The sequence below is a fragment of the Mercenaria mercenaria genome, chromosome 15 (assembly GCF_021730395.1).
Source record: "Mercenaria mercenaria strain notata chromosome 15, MADL_Memer_1, whole genome shotgun sequence".
In the NCBI taxonomy this organism is placed as follows: Eukaryota; Metazoa; Mollusca; class Bivalvia; order Venerida; family Veneridae; genus Mercenaria; species Mercenaria mercenaria.
Genome location: NC_069375.1, coordinates 1,477,611 through 1,498,134, shown reverse-complemented (window position 1 = coordinate 1,498,134; position 20,524 = coordinate 1,477,611). Strand labels below are relative to the sequence as shown.

The following is a 20,524-nucleotide window of genomic DNA, read 5'->3' as shown; positions in this document are numbered from 1 at the left end:
AAACAGGGATATATTCTGTACCTTCTATACTAATTGAAATGATGGAACAGTCTGTTTTAGAAATGTAGTAGTATAAGGGTTAATACATGTTAGGTGTAAACTTGCAGTATCCAGATGCCAAACAAATACAGTTTTTTTAATCATATATATATACCAGTATGTGTATGAATACAGTGAGTATGAGTACATGAATAAACATACTTAATGCATGGATATATTTGAATTTCGAATCTACACACTACCTCTAGGTCCCAATTGTTAAAATATTCTAACAGCATGAGCGAGTCTAGTGGAGGGTCAGGGAGTTCCAGACACTATCCCACTAGAAATTTCAAACTCCGACATGGTTGAACAAACACTACAAAATCAAATTATAACGTACTGCGGCTGCTGGCAACCTGAATCCAAACAATACTTCTGGTATATAGTACTATGGTAAAATCAGTTCAAGAATAAATGAGCCGCGCCACGAGAAAACCACCATAGTGGCTTTGCGACCAGCATGGATTGTGTAGATCACCAGTACCTAATAGAGTCTACCAACCTTAACTTTCATATTCCCTTCTCTCGTACACAGTATCGCATGAATTCATGCCTCGTTACGAGTATTACGGACAAGAGAATAAAAGTAATACATGATGTGTATTGCAAGCATGAATACAGTTGATAGTTTTAAAAAAGGAAGGATTTACAGATAAAAGCAGTTTAAAAAAAAACAGGCTTATCATGCTAAGCATTAAGTATCCCTGCTTAAATTGGTTTAGGGTGGGGGCTTGCGCAAGTTGTGCTGGAAGGGAATTCCAAAGCACTATGAAGGCTGAAAATAAAGAGTACTTATATTAATTACAGAGAGTGAGAATCTTGGTATAGGAGTGAAATGCATATGTCTTCTTAGACGGGATTGGGGACTGACATAAGGAGGAAGTGGTACAGCAACCAAACCATTCACTATTCTGTAGAACATAAGGAGGCGGGAATCAGAACTCCAATTTTGAAATGTACACCATCCCAGCTGATTTAGCATGTTTGTGACACTGCTGTAAAGGGAGTAGTCATGATTAACCTATTGCGATGCCCTTTGCTGAATCATTTCGATTTCCTAGAACCATTATACTTTGGGACATCCTAACACATCGTGTAAAATCCAGTGCTTCTCTTAACGAGTTCAGGAGTGGCCTGGAAGTACTGATGTTCTAACTTGAAATTAATTTTTATCATCTTTTAAACTTTAATTTATAATATAGTAGGTAATTGATTTTAATATTGCACACTAATTTTGTGTTATCAAATGCGGCTCAATTGAAAAAAAGTGTCCTTCCGGTATATTTGTCAGATTTGATAAGGGAGACAATTCTGTCAACCTTATCAAAATTAGTTTCCCCCCTTAGACCAATAAAAACCGACCGCTGCAGATACCTTTCCTTTTGGCAGTTAATACTTATTTCTTGCTGGCTATGTCCATGGTGGCTGATTTGTTTCATCAGTAGTAATCATTTGATTTAAATATCTAATTCTATGTTAAAACAGATTGAACTATTTAGCTCATTGTATATGAAAATTGATAGTATTATGTAAAAAAAAAAAAGTTTTTGTGCATATTTTACAAATTGAGATAAAAACTGATTGAACTTCAAGAATTATGTTGCAGTCAAGATCTTCAAAAGGGGATTATCATAAGTTTTTAAACTGTATTTTTTCTACATTATAACCAATCCCTTTATTAAGTTGACAGTCAATGGATCATCACAGCAAGTTGCTGCTTGATGTTATCATAACAAATTGTCTGTATAGGAAGTCACATTGCTGACTTCTTAAATTACAAGTGACTACTAATATTGCAACTGGCACCTAACACTGACTGAAGCTTAATTCTTCCTACAGAAAATAAAGTATTGCATTAAATTGATTATCATTTTTCTACTACTACTACTATCCACCTGCACAGCAATCTTGATATCATCTTGAATTCAAAAGGTGCATGATCGGCAGTGAAAATTTCTTTATTTTCCAGGATGTTTTACATTTATGAATGCAAAGTGGCCCGGTTCTGCACATGACAGTTTTGTATTCCGGTCATCTTCTTTATGTCATCATCTACAGAACAACATCATGCGGCCTGAAGATGGACTACTTATTGGAGATAGTGGGTGAGGAAAAAAGGTATAATAGGGCTGGAATGAGAATGTAAATTATCATGAACTTAAGCATTTTGAGCATCTCTCATATTATTGTGTCCTCATTTAAATTAAGTAAGTTATGGTCTGTTTAAATTATTACCACCCCATGTAATGTAATTAATGTGTGCATTTCTTAATTCAAAACCATTGAAATTTAAAAAAAAAGAAACAAAAAAACAACAACAAAAAAACAAGTGGTTGTTTTGAATAATACCAATAATATATGCATTTGATTTATGATTATCATAGAAAAAGTCAAGTTTGAGAAATGTTCAGATGTTTAAGTTTATATTAATTTCAGGATTCCTTTTAATAAAGATACATTCAAACTTGCACATAAAGACCATTCTCGTGAACCTGTAATGTAGTAATTATGTGAAGCAGTTGTTTAAATTAAAGGTTAAATAAACTGTAGATGATAAGTTTCCATATAAAGGTAACAAATGGTTGCTCACTTCACATGCAGTCTTTGTCTTGGGTGTGACTGAACTAGTTTTGTATAATCTTACATACCAAAATGCTCACATTGTAAGGAATATTTTGTTGGGCAAATTATAGCTGAGAATGTTTCTCCTTTTTTCTGGTATTGTTGGTGCAACAACAGTAGACAATATTTCATTCACATTTTATTTTTCAGTAATAGATCTTTTATCACATCAATCCCTTTCACTGTGGTGAACATTTGTGCCATCTTCATTCAAAAAAAAAATATTATATAGAATTCCAGAAAGTCCAAACAGCTGAAGTTACTGCACAGCCTGTAAGCTTGTGGTCCTGAAATACAAAAAAAAGTGCATAATTAATTGCAGGTATGCATGTTCAAAGTATCTGATGACACCATACAGGAATCCTGATACCCCAGCAAAAGAAAGATACAATAAAGCACACTGCAAGACTAGAGTAGCTGTGGAAGTAACCTTTGGAAGGTGGAAAAGGAGATTTGGAATCCTACATGGAGAGGTATCATTATTTCAATATAATACTTGATTACAAACTAAATAATACAACAACAACACCAACAAAGTTTTATTCAATATTTCAAACACATACAATGCAATGGTCAGTCATTGCATGAATATATTGGAATAAATGTAATATAAATGTTGTTTTAAGCTTGAACTTTACCATGTTGTTTAAATTTTGTCATAAACAGAAGAATTGAAAGGATTAAGAAGTACAGTCAAACCTTTGTCAGTGATAGCCACTTGACATATGCATCCACAATTGTTGCTGTTTCTACTTTTGCAAATGTTATTGCTGATTATCATGTATTAAACAACAACATGCCTTAAAAGGCCACTTTTGCTCATGCAATACACTGGCTGCTTAATACAGGTTTGACAGTACTGACTAAAATGATATGCAATTTTCTGGAAAAAAATGAGTAAGAATAAGACTTGCTGTATGTCCTATTTATTTCTGTATGCATTAAAACAGGTCATCTTCAACTAGAGAACTTTTTTCACCAAATATGAAGTGACTACCAAGTGTTACATCTGATGCATAAGTCATATAAGGATATCTCTTTGAGTGTTAAAGCCTATTGAAATTAATAAAAAAAAAAACATCTGCACCACTTTATTTGCAAATTTACAGGTTTTAGTTTTATCCAATAAGAGAATGTGTACATAAAAAATTTCAGAGGATTTCTTTTTCTGTACTTGTATGGTTTTGGCAAGAAGAAATGTTGCAGTCACAGGTTTTGTATATGGTGTCCATCATGTCACTAAAGTACTGGAATTTAGGTTTCAAGATTTTATTGTCTATAATATATTAAAAAAAATGAGGATCACAAATAGTTTAATGTTTCCTTGAAAAGCATATTTATAAAATAGTGATTGTGTGTGTGCTATTGTATTTCTGATATTTTTATTTATTTAAGCACTATTTAATCTGATTTAAAAATATTTTCATCAAGGTAAGACTCACTCCAAAGAAGGCCAGCAGAGTGATAATTGCATGTGCTGTACTGCACAATATAGCAATTTTACTTGGAGAGCCAGACTTCCCAGATGATGGTCAGCAGATAGACCTACCACAACCAGCAGTACAGTATGCAGGGCCAGAAGATGGACGATTGATAAGGGACTACATAACAAGACACTATTTTTAATTTGGATACCTATTAGTAGGCCTGGATTCTAAGAACAACTATTTGAAGAATATTCTAGCTATTATACTCACCCTGGAGTTGGCATCACACCTTGATCAAAGTTTTGTATGCAAGCACACATGGCTATCATTTAAAGGCATATGTAGCTTTTAAACATATATATTGGCCAAATAATACCCCCTTTGGACTAACAATATCCTGGTTAATGTTTTGTATGCAAATAACTGTCTCCAGAATTAATGCAGATATTGAATTTAAACTTTAAATGAGTTTTCAGGGTTATAAATCAAACTGATGGCATCAAGTCCCATAACTCTGTCATGCATTTTAAATAATTTTATGCCCCTTTTAAGACTGAGAAAATCCAGGTTAATGTTTTGTATGCAAATTACTGTCTCCAAACCTAATGCAGATATTGAATTTAAACTTTACATTTGTTTTCAGGGTTATTAATCAAGTCCCATAACTCTGTCATGCATTTTAAGTAATTTTATGCCCCTTTTAAGACTTAGAATATCCTGATAAAATATTACGTGCAAGTTACTATTTCCGAAACTGATTGAAACTCCATATGAGAAACGCCATGAGAAAACCAACGTAGTGCGCAGTCTGGTCAAGATCCATGCTGTTTACTTTCAAACCCTTTTGCAATGAGAGAAACCATTAGCAAACGGAATGGACCCTGATCAGACTGCCCGGATGAGCAGTCTGGTCTGGATCCATGCTGGTTGCAAACGCACTATATTGGTTTTCTCATTGCACGGCTCATATACATTTTAACATTTAGGGTGATATTACTGCTTCTGGGACAACAATTCGAATAGTCGAGCATTGGCTGTCTTACCGACAGCTTTTGTCTTATTTCCCAAGATTTATCACATAGAAATTGCATAATGCCACAATTGAATGGTCATTACTACAAGGTAAATCAAGGCTGTGTGAACGATATTAACTTAATAACCTAATTCTGTAGCATATATACGTGGCAGTGAACAGTCATGTGAAGCTAAGTTTGGTGTAAATCTACACAGTGGTGTTGGAAGAGTTGCATGGACACAGACGGCCTGAATTAATATTATACCTTATTGGGCTTTGAAAATGTCTTTTGAAATTTGTTTCAAGTTAATAATTGCTAAGTCATGAAATCTAAATGTGAATGAATGATAAATAATATGGTGTGAATGTAAATGAATGGTAAGACAAGGATATGAATGTGAAACTGTTTAAATGTGGTCTGAAAAATATGAATTTCATATTCTGAAGTAAATTATCATATAATCATCATAGAATTTTGTGTTACTGTTTAATCCAACTGTTATGCAACAAATGAAATTGAATAATTGCAAAGTCATGTGGTCTGACTGTAGTCTGTTAGTGAATGGTTTTGATGATTAAAAAGTAAATCTTTTGGAATTAAACTTTATATCTTAACATACACTAACATGTTTTTATTAATCCCCTAAGGTCCAGGTCACAGAAACCAAAGGTCAGATACAAGAATGACTTTGTCCGGAGCATTTCTGATTCATGCATGGAGGGATTTTGATGCAACTTGGCACAAATGTTTACCACAATAAAAGGGATTTATTGTGCAAGAACAAGGTCCATATATCTAGGTCAAGGTCACACTTAAAGATCAAAGGTCAAAATCAAGAATGATCTTGTCTGGAACATTTCTTCTTCATGCATGGATGGACTTTGATGTAACTTGGCACAAATGTTTTCCACTATGTGGCAATCTTGCTTTTAGAATTATTTCCCTATGTTATTAATTTATAACTTTAGATAGCTTATATTGTAACTTATTTTATTACTGGCTGTAGGGAAATATTGACACCACTTTTCTGTGGTACAACATGCTTGTTACATCCAATTTTTAGGTGTCCTTTGATTTATGTCTACCTAGTAAAGAGTTATGTGTGGACTTATATTATATAGATTGTTTAGAATATCAACTTCCATTTGTTGTTACTATAAATAACAATAGAGAACATTAGGTGCCTTCCAGTAGGGGACTTTGTTTTGCATGGCAAAACTTCTTTCACTTGTTCTGTCTTTTGTGTTTAACTGTTCAATCCCACTAAATTTTATTTCTCTTTAAATACATGGATTATTCATAATTTCTTACAAATAATTTAGTTTGCAATGGAACATAAAAATTGAATATGCCTTCAAAATCGGTAACACTGTCTAAATGTTTAAGAATCTATCTTAAACAAATATCAAAACACTGTGATAATTATTCTATGGAAGCTCTGAGTGAATATTAAAAGATGAAAAACACTAGAATTGTTTTTACTTGTGATATTAAATAAAACATTAATTATTCCACATATATCCAGTTTGGTGGCTATTTCCTTTCTCTGAAACTAAAATTTAACACAGCTCATTTATTATATACATTTTCAGATCTTATTATGGCAGTTTCCCTGATTCAAAATTGTATTATATGACCATACTCTGTGTGACCAACTACAATTTTCCTAGTTTAATGTATGGCACTTTAGTAAATATTTAAAAAATAACTGAGTAATCTTTGTTTTGTTCAATTACATTTCCTTTCTTTGTTTTACCTTTTAAGTTCCTTTCAGACAGGGAAAGATATCATGCACTATATTTCCCATACTTCCATCATGTAATCCAATTCTTGGGTAATTCTTTGCCTGCAGATGCAACATAATGCACTTATTGAATTGCATACAAGTATATACTCAATACTATTAGCCTATGGTCCCCTTATTGACTGACTTCTTAGTTGATGGATACTATTATTGAATGGATTGCTGGTCATTATAGCAACATATATTAATTATGAATGGATCATAAAACAATAGATCAATATTTTTGAATGGCAAGCCATGTAATTAGTGTTTCAATAACTGTATTATTTGAAGAAAAATGAAAGCTTTTTTACTTACTGCCAGAGGTGTCTTTGTCACTGAAGTCAGATCCTAAAAGAAGTTTTGCATGCAAATTCCTATATCAGTAATCATTGCCTGTATTAGATTGAAACTATGCAAGGCTTCATAGCTATCAGACATAATCAAAACAAATCATTTCCATATACCTATGATTTACAATTTATTGAATTGAGCTATTGTTTTAATGCTTTATTACTTTAAAGCACTGCTTCTGACCATGGAAAATTCGATGACGCGCGTATTTTGTGACAGTCTGGCACTCTTGTTCGAAGTACAGTCATATGACAACAGACTTGGTATCAATTTTGTTCAGTCTAGTTACAAAACATCCATTTAAAAGTATTCTCTTAATTTATTTTTATGTATCTTACCCTCTTACCTTTTCTTTCTTGGTTCTGGCATAGTAATATCTTCTTTCTTTTCTTTTACCTGAAATGTATATGTACACATCATCTTCAGGTACTATAGAAAACAATTACATATTATTATTTGATATTAAAAAAAGCTATAGTAAATAATTGAATTACTCTGCACTTAATTTATTCATATATATCTGACATGACAGGCATAAGGGAAATAGCTACGCAAGTAAAAATGTAGATCTCTATTGTCCAGCATGTAGTTAATTAGGTTTTATAATACAAATATGATTGTATGTGATGGAAATGCTATTACTGCGATCTACACTGAAATCAAGGCGACTTTATGCTTTTATATATTCTGTACAAAGAGATTATCTCAAGTCCTCATAAGAATCTTACTGTATTTGTTATCTCCACATCCACATCAACCGGGTGTATAATCTGCAAACCACATGCACTCGTAATACGTCCAGTGCCTAAATAGAGAAAATAAGCGTGAGTATATATGCGGATCACATATTATATATTTCAAAGTCCTGTAGCTATATAAAGAAAATTTATTGCAACCACAAGTCAAGTAGTATTTTGAACGTATTTGTTTATTGTACGTGTACCCTGTATTGCTCACTTGTTAATGTTGGCATTAGACTCATCAAGATAAACATTCTGACCAAGTTTCTTGATTATAGGGTCATTTATGTTGCCTTTTGCAGTGTTAAAATGTTTTCCTCTGATTTGAGAGGTGACTATAGGCTAGTTTTTGACCCCGTATGACCCAGTTTCAAACTTGGCCTAGGAATCATCAAGATAAACATTCTTACCAAATTTCATGAAGTCAGGGTCATAAATAGGACTTGTAGAGTGTTAACAAGCAGTGAAGCCTCTACACGGCTGCAAAAGCCAAAATAGCAAAATCTGGCGCTTTATTGGGCTTTACCTCTGGAACACATGATGTGATCTTACCAGTTTTCGATATGAACCGAGATATTATGCTAATACAAGTTGTGTGCAAATCGATTGCAAAATGTAGTCTATATCGTGTTCACAAGCTAAGTAACAAATTTTGGCCCTTTTAAACAGGCGCGCTCACGATGCATCTGGTATTGGGGTGGCGTGAGATATGGTGGGTGAGATGGGGTGGGTATAGGAGGCTCTATTAAATGACTAGCGTAAATGACGAGCGGCTGTCCCACCACCAAAAAGATAATCCCAAAATTAACTTATTGATTTTTGACACTGATTCCGCTTATTGACAATACACGTGTCCCTGGTAACGCTCTATCGCTTTCCACAATTTTGCATGAGCATAGAAAGTTGATGAGAAAATCTGGACATTTTCAGAATATTGAAACACCGTCTTGCCGTTACTGGCCGAATTATTGGGCCCTCTACCGCCCCAGTTTCGACGCCTCTGCAAAACGTGGTATCTATCGTGTTCACAAGATATTATGAACGGACGACGGACGACCAGACGAAGAGTGATCACAAAAGCTCACTTTTGTCACTAAAATGTTATATCAATAAGTTTGTACCACCGCTCACTTCCAGACCACGCATTTTATGGATTTTGAGTGACTTAAAATTTCACATAAATTGTGAGGGTTAGTCTAACACACAAAAATACTAACCAATCTCAGGTTGTCTGATTACAGCTTCCTCATCATCACATGCATCTGCATAATATAAATATAGGATTAAAACATATATGAGTCAGTACCATAAATAACTATCAAAGAGAGAAATAATGTTGTTTTTTTTTGTTGTTGTTGTTTTGTGTTTTTTAAGAAATTTGTGTTTCATTCGAGTTATTCATGTTTTCCACTTCACGTGCCGAGAAGAAGCGATAGTCCGATAGTCCAATAGCATTCTGAACATACAAATTACACAATTACTATTTGATTCTAGATGTTTAAAATTTGGATCTAAATCTTAAAATTAATGTCTTAAACAAACCTTTCCCCTTACTATTCAACGATTCACACGATCCCTCACATGAACCATCAATAGCTCCGTCTGAAAGAACATTATAGTAGCCATTCTTAGTATTGCATTTTTAAAAGGAACAGCGGAGACAAAACAACAACATGAATTGTTGACATTCGTTCCTATCTTAAGACAAGTTTACATAGCCACTGGCAAATATAATTATCAGAATCATCACATAGGCTTAAAGTATACATGTAGCAGATGTGTAATACGTTAAAATTGTGAGATTTAGAAAATATAATTGAAACTGGACAAGAGTGAAAAGAAAAATGTTTGTTCTGTTTTTTCTCTCTCTCTCTCTCTATCTGTCTCTCTCTGGTAGATCGTGGTCAAGATAGACCAACGAATGAAAAATATATGACTGTTAACTAACAAGGAAAATATTTTCGAGTACCGGAATTTAGAATTTCATAGACAATAAAAATTCACTGGCATAACTGTTTACTGTTTATGATTATAATCTATACTGCACTTTTACAACAAGTGAAAATTAAATAACAGACCCGCTATGAAGGGCCTCCAGTTTCCTCTTTTTTTTTCAGTTCATTTTATTAGTCGAGTTGAACGATATCTCTCTTCAGGGTCTATCGAGTCAAAATATTATCACCATTGTAAATCAACGCAGGTAAAATAAAAGAGACGATTATTAATTTTATAAGACTAATGGAGTGAATGGCGCAATATCAGAACATGTTCTACATGTTCAATTATTTTCAATAGACAAAACCGATGTACATGAAAACAGAGAAAAAGACTGCCAAATAAAAAGGGAAAATGCAAGTTTCTCGTCAACTTGAATGTTACCCCAGCCAGCATGACTAAATCGGCCCGATATAGGTATAATGTCGGGATGTCGGCAAAATGTGCCGATGTAGGGCCGACGTCGGGCCGTTGTGAGTGAGTGAGTTAGGTTTTACGGCGAATCGACACAAAATGATCATATATCGCCGAGATCGGACAGTTGAACTGCCGCAAAATATTGAAGTCGGTAGATCGACATCAATCAGTGTAACTATTTCATAAGTCGGATTGACATCGGGCCGATATTGGATTCTCTAATATAGCTATATTTTTCAAAATATTATTGATAAACGTGAAAAAGTAATCTAATTGTTTATGTGTGCTAATTTATTAAGCAAATATGATGTATGCAAGAATTAATCAAACTAGGTTCCAAACAAAATTTGTAGACGGTATTTATGAAAATTTTATACGTAATAAAGGGAGGCTATAATTAGGATGCATTTTTATTTTATATAGAATGCCGCCGTAGAAATATTTATATTTACCAAAAAAAACGAAAGTATAAATATGTTTAAAATTCTAAGTGAACAATTTTAATAGTGTTAAGAATATACAGAAAACTTACGTAAATGTATAAAACATGTAGTATATAGTTGTGAAAAATATTATATCAATAAAATCAAATAACCATCATACACATGATGCGAGACACATCTGTTCTCAAGTAAATTACTCTGAAAATTTATAAAGTGTATATTTGAAGAAAACTTTGATGAAGCACTGCGTGTCACACTATTTCGCGACAACGATATGATCAGCCAATATCGGGCCGATATCATTTTGATGTTGGCCAAATATCGTTTGCCAATGTCAGACCGATGTCATTATGTTGTTGGCCCGATATCGTCTGCCGACGTCGGGCCGACACCATTCCTATTTGCAGCCGATATTGAAGCCAATATCGGGCCGTTATAGACAACGACGTCGGTTTGATATCAGGCCGATATAGAATGCTGGCTGGGACATGAAGACTGTTATGTTACAATGTCATGGTCCATAAACGGGCATCAGATAATGTAGGTCATAAAGAGCTTAAATTGATGACGACGTGTTTTTAATTGAAGAGGTACGCGAACATGAGGCTGGGATCCCAGCTATAAATAGATTTTTCTAATTTTAGAATCATAACATTGCAGACGACGAAGTGGTATTTCCCTGTTATAAACATACTTGAAGTATTTCATATTAATATGGATATTTTCAAAGCGGGTTACTGGTTAATAATAAAAACTTATTTCAATGTAAAGTTAGTGTGGCTAAGATTGTACTTACTAAGTCCAGTTTCATTTCCTCCATCAATTCCTTGGAAGGATTCGTTGTCCTGGTTAAGTTCAATAATCTCCTTAAAAAACCCTTGTGGAGATTGAATTGGTGGACCTCCACCTGTCTGTGTCAGAGATTTCTTGAATGTTTGATTTTGAGCCTTTGATTTCCTTGACAAGTTTGCCCATTTAGTTTTTACTTCTTTCACAGTCCTATCCCAGCGGGCACACGACGTCATTTCAACGTTGAAATATGGTTGAAATTTGGTCAGGTCATAAAACAACGTTGTTCCAACGTTGATTCAACGTCGGACTCTCAACGAAAAGATGTTGTCGAAAATCAACGTTGTTTCAACGTTGAAATAAGGTTGATCTTTCAACGTTGAAATATGGTCGAAAATACGACGTTGTTTCAACGTTGAAAAATCGTTGATATCTGACTAATGTCAGAGATATAAACTATATATATATATATATATATATGCATTGTCTTGCCGATTCTTTTAGTTTGAAACAAAACATAATTCAAATAGCATCTACAAATACCTATATATGTAGTATAAGAAATCTACCTTAATTTTCCACGAAAAAATGAACATGTATCTGTAAACTGTTGGGGAAAAATATATTAGATAGATATGTTGGTTCAAAAGTTTGATAATTTGCTTAATTCATTATAGAACTGACAGGTAAAAAAAATTTTTATTGTATTTCAAAATACAGTGTATTTATTAGCGTTCCAGAATTCATGAAAATGGACTAAAACTTGTAGATGATATTTTTGCACTTCCCGAAAAATGTTCCTCATTGTTATTGTAATTTGGGTGTTGTCTAGCTCTTTTCGAAATGGTTTAACTACTTTTAATAATAATATTCATACATTTTAAAATATTCCGGATGATTATACTGGGATTTGTTGGGAAAATTTATAACACGTTTGTAACCATGGTAACCAAAGGTCCATCTCTCTCTACACATGTTATCTATTAGTCACGCCTGTATCCTGGTATTAGTTTACACATTAATTCAATTAGTCTGATAGAGGTTTAAGCTAGCTGTTTATACATCATGTATAAAAGAATAGTGCAGAGGAAGTGAGTACAATACTTTAAAAATTATTATAACTTAGTAATTATATTCATCAATAATATTATATTTAAAAGACTGACGTGTATGTACTTTAATATCATTAGGGTTTTTTTTAAATCTGCATTTTTCTTTAAAATTGACTCATACTTAAAAACTTGGAGGGGATATAGCTTAATCAGAAAATGTTGATAATATTTTAAATGCATCCATTAATTGTTTTATCAGCACGTTATTCATCATCACTGTTTTTTCATTTTTATTTAATTTACATGAAAATTTTAAATGATAATTGTAAAACACTCAAATCCTTTAATACATTTCAGGTGATACCAGGTCCAGTTGTTTTGCCGTGATGAAGATTTTGAGAACTAAGCTATTAATGGACTTACTATGTTATTTAGATAAAAGACGATCACAGATCTATGAAATAAAGATCAGAAAATTTACATGCTGATTACAAGTGCTAAATAAATAAAAAAAACAATGCCTAAAATACCAGTTCTTTTATATTCGTTGGATTATGGTTGGAATTCACATTTAAAACAGACATTAATGCCTTATTTTTTCTTGTCATAAAGACATCATTATAATGCATCACAAAATAGTCTTTTAAGATACGTCATATTTCAAATTTGAAAAACCGTCGGGATTTCAACCATATTTCAACCACCAACCGTCAGGATTTCAACCATATTTCAACGTTGAAACATGGTTGAAATCCTGACGTTGTTTCAACGTTGAAATTTCAACGTCATTTCACCTTTCAAATCCAACTATATTTCAACGTTGTTTCAACGTTGAAGTCTGACGTTGTTTCAACGTTGTTTCAACGTTGTCGTGCCCGCTGGGATAGGCATTACCCACTTCAGACACTCTGTGGGCAATACCTACCCACAGCTCATTTTTCATGCTATTTGAGAGTTTAGAGCCCTCAAGCCCACTTCTTACTTTATTGTTTTCCTCAAGAAGAGTAATTATTTCATTTGGAGAGAAGTTATTGCTTCTATTTCTCTTAATTTTTGATGCAGTTTTATCATTGTACTTACTGTCAGCCATTTTGTTTTTTGGCTTACAGGAAATATGAATAAGGCCTTATGGGATACATTGCACTGATTTTGTATTGTTAAAAAGTTAAAGTTTCGTTAAGGGATTTAACGATTCGTTAACTTGACAAAAATTTTAACAACTGAAAATTTAACGATTCCTTAGCTAACGAAAAAGTCAAAATTTAACGCAATTTATGCTAACGATTCGTTAAATTCAACGAAAGTTTTGAACAACTGGCCCAATATGTACAATAGTTCAATATACTACCAGTCACGAGTAAATATCTCAAACGTCGTCTGCTTAAGGTCAAGAAGGCGTAATTCAGCACCATCTAGCGTAAAGTCACAAACATTATGCTTGAAGACGCCACGTCTCTGCGCTTTAAGCGTTGAGGGTAAACAGCTTGTATGCTGAAAATTTCACTTCGCATCCAGCTTTTAGTCATATTTAAACAATAGAATATCTACTTGCAGTTCAGAAAAGGAGTGGATATAACTACTGCCTACTTTAAATATAGTTCTGATATTCTTTTCCGTCAAAGCTAGAATGCATGACTTGAAGTAAAAAAAAATAATTATAATTATATGTATAATAGATAGTTATGTTTGTAGCGAAAATATGGCTTTTTTCAGCATTTGTCCGTATTCATATCTAACACTCAGATAAAAACTTCCACCGTTTGTATCAGTATGTGTTTTTTTTTTTTTTCAAATTTAAATAACACGTGTTGTATAGCTCGATATATTCGCTAAATCGCTGTCATTTTCAACTTTCGCTTGAACCAAATCCGGATGATACGAATGAACTGAAGTATAAAGTATGAAAGATTGGTGCCGTTTCAAAACTTTTACGCAAAAACACGGGTCCCTCGAAATATGATCGCTCATAGTCTGCTTTAAAACGAAACTGTCAAAATAAAAAATAAATAAATGAACAAATAAATGAACAAATAAAAAAAATAAAAAATGAAGTTAAGCCAGATGTCATACCATGCATACTAAGTATGGGTAAAAATGTTGTGCACGGAATTAACGAAAACTCGCTCGTATTTTTTTATCTATTTTTTTTTTTTTTTTTGGAAATTTAAAGACATTGAACTAAGAAACTAAAATAAATAAAAGTACCGGCAGATCTCTTGTTTCTGAATCAAGATATTTTCCAATGGACGGGAGCTGGTTGCACTGGAAATATATCATCTAGAAATGCCATAAAAGGCCCATGACTCCAGGGAAATTCAATTGACCATAAATTTCAAATATATACACAACTAGGCTTAGAAATCCGATGTGGCTTGCCAAATTCCAAATGCTAAAGTGCCGTGCGCATGAGACAAGATGCCGTGCGCACGAGATAAGATGTCTTACGCTCGAGATAAGAAGTCGTTTGTTCGTAATAAGATGTCATGATGTCGTTCGCACGAGATAAGATGTCGTGCACACGAGTTATGAAGTCGTGCGCACGGGATATGATGCCGTGCACATGAGATAAGACTTCGTGACCACGAGATAAGATGTCTTGTTCTCGAGATACGTTGTCGAGCCCACGAGATAAGATGTCGAGCGTACGAGATAAGATGTCGAGCGCACGAGTTAAACAAAATAAATGCATGTCCTAAACATAACACCGTAACTACGCACACATTGAGTGTGTAATATACTGAGGTTCGGATTAAGTTTAACGAAGTTGTGTAGTGTACATTCAATGCGTGTCCACACTAAGTGTGGTAGAAATAATTAATAATAATCACTCGAATAGCACTTTCAGTTTCATAGACAATGTTGTAGGTAATGTTAATGAACGTGATAGATGGAGAAACAAGTGATAAAGCCATTTACTATCATAAAGTGTCATTCTTAAGACATGTCAAAAAAGGCACATGCAGAAAGTCAAGAGCCCATTTCATGAAAAAAGCAATAATTGAAAACAGGCTCGGACCAAGGGCCAGGTTGCCACTCATCCCCCCCCCCCCCCCCCCCCCCCACCCCGCCACTCCCAGTCGGCTGAGAGGTGAACGATACTCATCAAAGTTGCACTCAAACTTTTGATCCAAAAATGCACAAGAAGCCAACATTTTATTTCTTTATTCAATTTTTGTTTTCAGGAGGGAAGTTGGGATACCCCTTCTCGTACATACCCCCACTCTATGCACATTGCCGGTGATAAGCTGGTGCCACTAATCAAATAGTTCTGGATACAGGCCTGAAAAGCAACCTATAAAATGAGTCTACTAGCACGATTGCTTCCAAGCACGTGCTGTTCTACATCACATTTACTCAATTGTATCGATGCTTTGCTTCTATGATTAATATATTCTTAATTTTCAGTCAGTTAATAGCAAATTGTATTGTTCACTTTAATGATTCAAATTACCATTTACATCACAAGAACAATAGTATATATCATTGTCTTGAATGTCAAACACATCTTCATATCAATTGAATATTAAACTGTCATTTTGCATGTTTTTTTTTCAAAGTTCTGCGTATTGACACATATTTTTTATTTACCTATAGGAATCTCCACATACCCAAATGGTACGCAGAAATAATTCCAAAGTTGGGATATTTTTAAAACATTGACTAATAAACATATTATTTTTGCAACAATGTTCACTGAATGTGTATTACTTTGTAGAAATCCTAATAGTTTTAGTGGTGCTCATTTAAACTTGCATTTGAATGTAAAAAAAGTGTTTTTCACGAAACAAAGCGTTCGGAAAATTTACAATAAACAACAAAAAACAAACTTTGAAAGTAAAGTTACAATAGGCAGTACCATGCGGACGTTATTAAAATTTAAAATCGCAGCTGACTATAAAAATAAAAAAAAAAACATGCAAAACAAAAATATACAGTCGTAGCGGGTAATGTACAACTTAAAGAATAAGTTTGACTTGTTGTAGTAAAAGTGAAAATAACATAATATATAACAGATGTTTAGCCCACCATCATCAGATGGTGGGCTATTCAAATCACTCTGCGTCCGTGGTCCGTCGTCCTTCCGTCCGTCCGTTAACAATTTCTCGTTATCGCATCTCCTCAGAAACTACTCTGGAGATTTTGACCAAACTTTGTCAGAATGATGTAATGGTAACCTAGTTGTGTGTTTGAGTGAGTTAAGGCCCTTTGTTTATTTTTATAATTTACATAGACTTATATCGGGAAAATCTTTGAAAATCTTCTTGTCCAAAACCACAGAGCCTAAGGATTTGATATTTGGTATGTTTACCATCTAGTGGTCCTCTACTAAGATTGTTCAAATTATTCCCCTAGGGTCAAATATGGCCCTGCCCCGGGGGTCACATGGTTCATATAGACTTATATAGGGTTCATATTGACTTATATAGGGAAAACCCTTTAAAATCTCTGGTCCATGACCTAAAACATTCAAATTGGGACCACATGTATAGTTTTGAGTGGCAAGATGAACCTTGACATGAGTTGACTTTGATCTTGACCTAGTGACCTACTTTCATATTTCTGTAGCTAGAGCCTTCAAATTTGGACCACATACATAGTTTTGTTTTCGAGAAAACTTTGACTTTGACATTGACCTGGTGACCTACTTACACATTTTTGAAGGTACAGGCTTCAAGTTTAGATACATGCATAGTTTTGTGTTCCGAAATGAAATTTGACCTTGATTTTGACCTAGTGACCTACTTCCACATTTCTCAAGCTACAGCCTCTAAATTTGGACCACATTCATAGTTTTGTGTACCGAATTGAACTTTGAGCTTGAGATTTACCCTGTGACCTACTTTCACATTTCTGAAACTACAGGTTTCACATTTCTGAAACTACAGGCTTCAAGTTTTGAGCATTTTCATATTTTTGTTTTCTGAATTTAAATTTGACATTGATTTTTACCAGTTACCTACTTTCACAATTCTCAAGCTACAGCCTCCAAATTTGAAGCACATGCATAGTTTTGCATACAGAAATGAACTTTGACCTTGGAATTGATCAAGTGACCTATTTCACATTTTTCAAGCTACAGCTTTCAACCTTGGACCACATGCATGGACCACATGCACAGTGTTGTGTACCGAAATGAAATATGACCTTGATTTTGACCTTGAGTTAGTCTCGAAATTTGGAACATTCAAAAATGGCTCGATGGTGGGTGCCAAGATCACTCTGTGATCTCTTATTTAAATATGTATCTATTTTGTTTATTTTAATGCGGCAGGGGAACGCTTGGAACTCAGTTTGAAAGACGTTCAATATCAAAAATGTCCCACTGATCCCAATTAATATCATTTAAAAGTATTAATAAAGGCGTAGAGATTGTATAAAAACCGAATACATGCCGCTTTGTTCTTCATTTATATACGCTGGCGAGCACTCCAGGAAAATACATTTGGGATCATGTATTATGTTTATTACAATGGAAACATACATAACTATGTTTAAATTTCCGTGTGATAAGTCGTGTATCAAATAAGATAATAATTTCGTGAAATCGTCAACAAATGTAGACATTCACCATATACCCCTATAGAAAAAAAAATCTTTTAGCGTCAACGGTTTGAAGCTTTTAGCAAGCCTAAAATTGTTGTATCGTTTAGAGTTAGTTTTATATCTCTTAATGAGCCTTGAATTTGTATCATTTAACGTTGGTTGTATCATTTATCGTCAGTTTGTTACCATTTAATTAGCGAGGTTGTATCATTTAGCGTTGCACATAACCTATATTTATGCGTATCTTTCAACATTGCGTCTATGATGAAATCGAGAGCAATACTTTCCAATCTGATTTTGACAGTTTCGATTTCATATTTGATAAAAAGTTGTTTTCGAAATATTTGGCACATTCAAATCATTAAAGAAAAAGAAAAAATCGGCCAGGTTCACACATGCATGAACACCAGAAAAGGTAATTTAATCCTAAATTATATATAAGAGCCTCCTCTGAAAATTTATCGTCTCAGTCTTTCAATCAATGCGAAAGTATCAATCTCTCAACGGGAGATATCAAAAATATCAAACATAATATCACATGCGCAGAAAATCGCAAAAAGCATGTGATATAAAATTATAGATCAAATCACAGGCGCAGAAACTGAAAATAACGGTTTTGCGCATGAGATATAAAATCACTGGGGAATATGTTATATTATTCAAGTTAAACTAATGGGAAATTTGCACCGGACATTTATGTGAGGTATAATAATAAAAAATATCATACCTAAATATTGTTTGAAACGTACTATTCCAAAACAGGCTCCGTTGGTCTATGGCTATTTTACACTGTTTACTTGAGGGATAATAAAAACGAATATCAACCAGTCGTGTGTTATTTATCACCAATATAACATTGTATTCAAAATTAACCTCTCTGTGGCAAAATAAATGATAATTTTATGTATTTTACATGTAATTAATTGTTTTGTGAGAAAAAAATCTGTTTAATCAGCTCATATATTTCAAGCCATGAAACGTTAAAAGTATATATTGTCAGCTAAAACTAATAAAAATACACTGTTGTATAATTTTTGCTTATAAAGCTTTTGTGAAAATTTTACGCAAAAGTGTTAACTAGTTTTAGCATACAATTGTTCGTTTTCACCTGACCGACCCTGACTTTTAAGGAAACCTAAATGTAGATTTATGTTAAACAAGATTATTAGTAAGTAAATCCAAAGCACGTCCCTCCGTCTGGCCGTACAAGTCTATACATTAAAGTCGGAGCTTAAGTAAACAGAAAAAAAGATGGTGAAGTGCGACATTACGATGGTGAAGCACGACAGTGCGATGGCGAAACGTGACAATACGATGGTGAAGCGCGACTATACGATGGCGAAGCGCGACAGTACGATGGTGACACTACGATGTTGAAGCGTGACAGTGCGATGGCGAAGCGCGACAGTACGATGTTGATACTACGACGATAAAGAGCGACACTGTTCTGGTGTAGCGCGACATTACGACGGACTTTCACCATCGTAGTGTCGTGCTTTGCCATCGTACTGTCGCGCTTCGCCATCGCACTGTCGTGTTGTCACCATCGTATTCGCCATCGTACCGTCGTACATTCGCGCTTCGCAGGAGCAGGCGCTGACCCAAACGGAGCATCGTCGAAACACCCTTAAGGGCCCGACGAAACAAGCCTGAAGACGGAAATCATAATAGCTCAGTCCTGGTGGGATTTAAGAACTACTAATCATAGAGTCCTTCACCTGTTCCGTCAGACAAAATCAAAAAGGAAAGCATAGCGTCCAACTGTAAAAGGGCTGAACACCAAACATGCGGTGTCTCAAAACAGTTGGGTCATAACATCTTTTAATAAAACGTTTAATGACTTTACCAAATACAATTGGAAAATTGCCATGACCCAAAATCGTACGAAGTTTTTAAACCACATCCCCATAAAAAGCAGGTTTTGATATATCCAGAAGTGTCTTTAAATTGCTATTGTATTTCAAAATCAAATCTGAATTACAATAGTAAAATTTTGAAAAGTATTTACGTATTTTAAAATAACGATAGCCCTGTTGAAGAAGCTTATTTGTAATATATAAGCTACGTTCATTGAAATCCTCAACATGACTACACGCTCTTGCAAACCGTATTAACTGAGAACTATATACCCCGTAAGATGTAGCCTTGGGTACATCCCCATCCAAATGGGGAAAATTTACAATACCGAAATTAAAATCACCCCTCTTGTCATAAATTTTGGTATGTATAAAATCGTCGTGAATAGAGAGATGTAAATCTAGAAATGAAGCGGTATTATCCGAGTTGTTAGTTTTATTTAT

At 34.1% G+C, this 20,524-nt stretch overlaps 1 long non-coding RNA gene across 1 annotated transcript; it reads right to left on the bottom strand.

Moving 5' to 3' along the window:
* Window positions 1-7,995: 7,995 nt before the first annotated feature.
* LOC123544960 (uncharacterized) lies at window positions 7,996-9,708 on the bottom strand. Its single transcript, XR_006685216.2, has 3 exons — window positions 9,527-9,708; window positions 9,202-9,246; window positions 7,996-8,049 (listed from the first exon to the last, which is right to left on the bottom strand). It is a non-coding gene; the product is annotated as an uncharacterized LOC123544960 (long non-coding RNA).
* Between the last annotated feature and the right edge of the window lie 10,816 nt (window positions 9,709-20,524).